Genomic DNA, 7411 nt, shown 5'->3' with positions numbered 1-7411 from the left:
TACAAGGTAGTTCAAATTCATTTGGAGCATATAACTCTCACGCACATAGTTCTATATGTGAAGCTAGAACCTGAGAAAAGTGTGAAGGTGAAGAAGGAGGCTAAAAGGAGTATGAGTTTGGTCAAGAAGGAAGGGAAGGACAAACTCAAAGTTTTGATATCTCTCTCTCTCTCTCTCTCTCTCTCTCTCTCTCTCTCTCTCTCCATCTCTTTCTCACTCTCTCTCTCTCTCTCTCTCTCTCTCTCTCTCTCTCTCTCTCTCTCTCTCTCTCTCTCTCTCTCTCGTATGGCTAGTTTAGGAGATCGAAGTCTCCTTGTCAAAGTCAAAGCTGTTATTGGTGTCGGAAGCTGCCAAGTCAAAGTAATGTTTCTACTAAGTCGAAGGTTGGATCGAAGAAGGAGAGGTTTCATTTGTGTGGAGGAGGTTTGTGTCTAGGTTGAAGGTTCTTAAGAAAAACTATTGAAAGAAGAGATTTTGACTGGGTTTTCCCCTAAATATGAGTTTTTCCCTAGGAGAGTGGCTACATCTTGTGTCTTGTGTTTTTGTGATCTTTATGCACACATAATTTGGTAATTGCTTGATGAAAGATAATATAAAAAATAATTAAAAGAAGCCAACATAATTCACAAGTAATTATCAAGAAAGAGAAATCTAACCCTAATCCTACTAGCATTGATTTCTCAACATGGTATCAGAGATAAGGTTGAAGAATATTGAAGATCACTTCGTTGGCTTGAAGGAAATGATTACTCCCTCTATGATAAGAATGGGATTCAATTCTACATGAAAATGGATCAAGAATATTGTCTAATACTTATTCAACAAGGTCAAAAGTCAACAGTTCTTAACTGCACTTACAAGATCACTTAATGATGATAATGAATGGATCATTGACAGTGGATCGTCAAGGCATATGACAAGGTAAAGTAAACAACAACAAACTCTATCAAAGTAACCATCTTCCCATGCAGTGGAATTGGGAGACAACAAAAGCTATGATGTTAGAGGCATGGGATCAACATCTTTGAAGCTGGAGAATGGAGCAAAACTACATCTCAACAACATACTATATGTTCCAGGTTTGAAAAAGGATTTTCTTTCAATTTTTTGCTTAGAAGATAAAGGGGATAGAGTTGATTTTGTTGATGGAAAGGTCTTGGTTTGGGGAAAACATTCAAGCATTGATCAAGCTAGGGTTATTGGAGTTCGTGAAGGACGTTTGTATAGATTAATTACACCACCTCCTCAAGCCCTAATTCATATGGAAATCTCTCCTATTGATCTATGGAATATAAGATATGGTCATCTTCACTACAAGGTAATTCCAACTCTTAAACATCTAGCTCATGACATCCCTGGTAGCAAAGAAGATCATGAAGGAGTTTGCAAGGGATGCTCTTTGGGAAAACATACAAGAAAACCATTTTAATATAGTGAAACAGTGTTTAAAGAAATATTAGATCTCATACATCCTGATGTGTGTGGGCCCATGTCTAAAAAACAACTTGGAGGTCATCTTTACTATGTAACATTTATTGATGATCACTCTAGAAAGACATGGCTCTACCTTCTCAAGAAAAAAGGATGAAGTATTTGATAAATTCAAAGAGTTTAGATGCGAAGTGGAAACCCTAACTGAAATAAAAATAAAGACTTTGAGATCTGAAAATGGTGGGGAATTCACTTCTAAATAATTGATTGCATATTGTAAATAAGTAGGAATTAAGGAGTGAGCTATGTGGAAAACATTGACGGACTTGTATCAGAATAGCAGTGATCAAAGGAAGTTGGCACTGAAGGATAATCTTTGTAAAATCAAGACGGAGAAAGGTGAGACAATTCCAAAGTACTTGACCAAGTTCACTCAATGTCGGGATGAACTTGGAAGTGTTGGAATCACAGTTTCCGAGGAGGATATGGTGAGCCTTGCTTTTCTTGGACTCTCAAAGAGTTGGCATAGTTATCAGAACGTTGTCAATGGTCAGGAGAAGTTTCCAGATTGGGAACGACTATGGTCGGATCTTATGCAGGATGAGATTGGGAGGAACACCATGAATGGCTCTTCATCAAAGGTTGATGATGAATTAATTGTGCCTTAGCGATTAAGGCGAGGAAGGGGAAAGGTAAAATTTCTCGTTCCAAATCAGATTCTTATCATGGAGGTAAGAAGAAGGAGATGATGAAAGTTAAATGGTTTCATTATCGCAAGATGGGTCACTTTGCTACAAATTGTCCATTGAAGAAGTCCAAGGAGAAGTCCTCTAGAGGAGCGACGGGTGAGGCTTTGGCCTCCCAACTCGAATTGGACTTTTACCTCATTCTATGCATGGTGTCTTCAGTGGGGGGAAGTGTCTGGTACTTAGATAGTGGAGCTTCTTTCCACATGACTGGCGACAAAGAGTTATTTAGTGAACTGGAGGAGAAAGATCTCAAGATGGATATTGAAATGGGTGATGACGATAAGTATAGTGTTACTGGTGTGGGCATTATTACATTTCAGAGGGAGCATGTGGCTCCACTCACCTTTAGGAATGTTATGCATGTACCCGGACTGACGAAGAACTTGGTATCCATTGCCATGCTTGAGGATAGAGGTTATGATGTGATCTTTTCAAAAGGAAAGGCGTTCCTTCGACACATAGCCATAGGTCAAGTAAAGAAGATAGGGATTCGAGTTTAGAATCTCTATAAGATAGAGGTAGAGGATTGTGCTGCTTTGAATTCAAAAGTGGAAAAGATGTTGAGCTGAGATTTCGGTGAGCTATGTTGAGCTGAGATGTACTTTTGGAAAATGCGCCAAGTCTTCCTTTGGAGACAGAGACAGTCGAGAAGAGTCTATTCTAGAGAGAGTCCGTTCGGATGTGTGTGGAACATTCTCGACAACATCCACGACCAAACACAGGTATTATGTTATATTTGTTGATTACTATTCTCATAAATGTTGGGTATCTTTTATGCAGAAAAAGGATCAAACTTTCACAAAGTTTTGTGAGCTAAAAGCATTGGTAGAGAAAGAGTTTGGCAAGAAGGTTAAATCTCTACGAAGTGATAACGATGGCGAGTATGTCTCCAATGAGTTTAAGAACTTATGTGCGGCGGAATGGATTAAAACAAGAGTTGACGACACCCCCTAACCCTCAACAGAACGGGGTTTCTAAGAGGAAGAACAGGAGCATAGTAGGGGAAGCAAGGGCGATGTTGCATGATCAGGGCCTACCACAACACTTGTGGGCTGAGGCATGCAACACAGTGGTTTATGTTCAGAACCATAGCCCACATCAGATACTTGAGATGAAGACACCAAAGGAGGCTTATTCTGGTAAGAGGGTAGATGTTGGTCACTTCAGGATTTTTGGGTCATCAGTTTACTGCCATTTGACCAAAGATGCATAGAAGAAGATTGATCCAACAACAAAGTTGGGGATATTTGTGGGGTACATTGATACACCCCGCAACTATCGGGTGTACATGTCAACCAGTCGAATGACAGTGGTTCGTATGGATATAAGGTTCGATGAGGAGAAGGCCATGCGAGTATCCCTTGAGAGGGAGATTGAGCTACATGCAGATGAGGAGATTTTAGTTCCTAAGGTTGAGGGGCCTCATATTGATGTGGAGCAGCCACATGCAGAGGTTCAGAGAGTGGAGACATCCACTTAGGCAGAGTCTTCCAGAGAGGGAAGAAAGCGCACTAGAGAGGCTGACAGATTGTTGGATGATGCACGGGAGAATGTGGGAGCACCCTCTTCTCAACGCAGACAGAGGAGGTCACCAAAGAGGTACATTGGATACATGGCACTTATGGGTGCATGTGTTGTGACAAAGCCATATTCCTTTCAGGAAGCAGTGCAGCAGCCGATTTGGGTTGATGCGATGGTGGAGGAGTATGACTCCATAATTCGAAACAGTGTTTGGGATGTGGTCCCGAGACCAGAGGAAAAGTCAATTCTAAGCTCCCGTTGGCTTTACAAGGTAAAGCAAGCTGCATATGGTAGTGTGGAGAAGCATAAGGCCATATTTGTGGCCCGTGGCTTTTCACAGGTAGAGGGGATTGACTATGATAAGAGCTTTTCTCATGTTGCAAGGTACTCGTCAATCAGATCTATCTTGGCACTATCAGCACAGATGGGTTGGAAGATCCATCAGATGAATGTGAAGATTGCCTTCCTTAATGGCATGATTGAGGAAGAGGTGTACATAGAGCAGCGCAAAGGTTTTGAAACCTTGGATTGTGAGTCGCATGTGTGCTGACTCAAGAGAGTTTTGTATGGGCTAAAGCAAGCACCCTGTGCTTGGTACACCAGGATAGATAGCTACTTCACTGGGTTGAGCTTCACGAAGAGTGAAGCGGATGCGAACCTGTATCACATAGTGGTGGAAGTAAGTTGTTAATCATTTCACTTTATGTAGATGACCTTATACTGACAGGTGATGAGAAGCTCATAAAATCTTGCAAGAGAGTTTGAGATGAAGGACATGGGGCTCAGGCATTACTTTCTTGGCATGGAGGTATGGCAGAGAGATGGGGAGTTGTTTGTATCTCAGGGCAACTATGCCAACGAGATACTCAGGAGATTCTGAATGGAGAGCAGTAAACCCATGGAGACTCCTCTAGCTGGTAACTAGAGGAAGGAGGATGCTACTTCGGGGGAAGTAGTGGAAGCTACTATTTACAGGTAGTTTATGGGTTCACTAATGTACTTTGTGAACACATGACTGGATATGTTCTATGCGGTTAACTAGCTTAGTCAAGCAATGGTTAGGCCTACCAAGCTATATTGGAAGGAGGCAAAGCATGTATTGAGATACCTTGAAGGAACTACTCAGTTTGGATTATGGTACAAACGAACAAAGGGATTGAAGCTTCAAGGCTTCACTGATGCAGATTGGGCAGGGAGTCCATCTACCAACAAGAGCACATCAGGAGGGGTCTTTAGTATTGGGTCAACGAAAATTTCTTGGTACAGCAGGAAACAAATATCGATTGCACTCAGTTCGGCAGAGGCAGAGTACATGGCTGCAAGTCAGGGAACATGTGAGGCTATATGGATGAGGAAGATCCTGGTTGGTTTGTTTTTTCAGCAGATGGATCTGACAATGATTTATTGTGATAATCAAAGTTGTATCAAATTCTCTAAGAATCTAGTCTTTCATGATCGACCAAACATATTGATATACCGTATCATCATCTCAGAGATTGTGTATTGAGGCGGATCATGTTGTTAGATTACATTCCCATGAAGGAGCAAGATGTTGACATCTTGACAAAGGCATTGTGAAGATGTAAATTCGAGTTTCACAGAGACAGGATTGGGGTAGTTGATAATCCCTTTCTTGTTGAGAGGGAGTGTTGAGAAATGGCAACAAGAAATTCCAGTTTAATTTGTCCTTGAATTAAACTGTGAATTAAATTTGAATTATATTCTCATAGCAACTTAAAATAGTTAAATTAAGTTTATTGAACTTACTTAACTTAGGAAATTTGAATTGGAAGTCATGTATATGTTATCCCTACTTTGTAGGAGCCCAGTGTGAGTTAATTGTGAGTTGTAAAATAGAAGGCTCGGTTTCATGAGTCAGTTCAGTTAAATTAGTTCTCAAACTAATTGAGAGAACTAATAGTGACTTAACAGTCAGTGGTGACACTAATGACTCCACCAGTGCTACTCTAGTTAACTGAATATTTACTCATCACAAACTCATGCATGTTAATTCTGAGAAATACCCAGTTGAGACTAGAGTGTAGGGTCAGTGTACTATTTGTTTTAGATTTATCTGAGTTATACTGATAGTGCATGCAATCAGGAACTGATCCTTAAGGGATTGCGCAGTTCTTAGAGGCTTTATTTCCCTTTAAATACAAGTTATCATTCATAGGAATTACACATTGGAATAGAGACTTGCAGAGCTTGTGAAGAATTTAATATTTGGCCTTGATCTTGATTATGAGTTGGAGATTGAATTTGTTGAGTACTGGGATTGTTCTAGAGAGAACAAGCCTTGTAATTTCATCTTGATTTTCATGATTAATACAAAACAGATAGTGGGGTTTTGAGTTGTGGCTTTCCCCGGATATTTATTGTGTTATTTGCCTTTGATTCTCTTCCTCTATTGATTATTGTTTGCTCAATGTTTATGGGATTCCGTTGTAAAGAGTAGAAGTAGATTCTTGTCTCTTGCTTTAGCAAATTTCATTAGCTTGTGAATCTACAGGATTTTCTACAGTCGGAACATCATTGACCAAAAGATGTAACCAAGACAAGGAAAAGGGACAGAGAGTTAGCCGAATGTTGCAGTGTCACAAAGTCTTTTTCTATTTTTCCACTGTGTCTTTTGAGCCCAAATAGGACACCCTTCATGCAAAGTCTCTTTAAACAAAACACAACAAGGAAATAAAACTAGGAGGACAAAACAAAAGGAGGTTAATCGAAAAGATGATGCGAAACCAAAATGAGAAAGTACAAGAAAAACTGTAGAAAACAACTGTAGGATGAATGTGTAGGTAAACTAATCTGCAACTAGACGTACTCCTAACCTAACCAGCGAGAAGGTCGGGGTCACTTCTAATGAAATTTCCAATGTAGACACCATAGTTGTTCCTGACATGCAATCATAGAGATATGATTGATTAAAAATGATATAAAACAATGTGCAACTAAAAATATAAAAGCTTGAATAATTTAAACAAGAAATTGAAGATGTTGCCTGTCAGCAGAAATATGTGCCATAGTCACTACTTCTCACCAACTTGCAATCTTACATTTTCAATGAAAAATAAATTAATTAATTAATTAATTAAAAAAAAAAGACAAACCTCGAAATCTTCCTGTGAATGAGCCTTCATTTGTGCCATCCTTCTTAGAAAGCATGAGAAAAGACTGAAATTTGTTATTAGCAAAAGGGCTTGCTAAGTAAGATGTTTCCAGGTAATCATAGATTGGATCGTGAAATTCAAAATAATCCTCTTAAAACCCTTGAAATCCTTGAAGAGATGAATTTTCAATTAAAGGCACAGTATCAAGATGAGAATCTTGTGATGGAAAATGAATCTGATCATATTCAGAGGGCTTGTCAAAATAATGAGGACCTAATGTAACCATCAGGGAAGGTTGAAGCGCCTCAGCTGCTTGACAAGTATCCAAACAATGAGATAAACTATAAATTTTAATCAATGTGAAACAATTATCATCAGATATACTGATGGGAACATCATAAAATGAATGACAATTAATATTATGATGAGATGGATCATTTGTGACATGAGATTCTTGATTAGAAGATAGCAAAGATAAAACAGTTTCTCAAATGCTCTGAATAATATAACCATCTTCCTCACATGCCAAATATGACAAACCATTTTCCTGTAACTCGTGACAAATTGTACAAGCATTGCAATCATCAAAAGAACATC

Source organism: Pinus tabuliformis, chromosome 4_2 (genome assembly GCF_031772625.1).
Source record: "Pinus tabuliformis cultivar Carrire ecotype Pingquan chromosome 4_2, CPIR1, whole genome shotgun sequence".
NCBI classification, from domain to species: Eukaryota; Viridiplantae; Streptophyta; class Pinopsida; order Pinales; family Pinaceae; genus Pinus; species Pinus tabuliformis.
The sequence above is the reverse complement of the archived record's forward strand: the minus strand, read 5'-3'. Positions refer to the sequence as shown.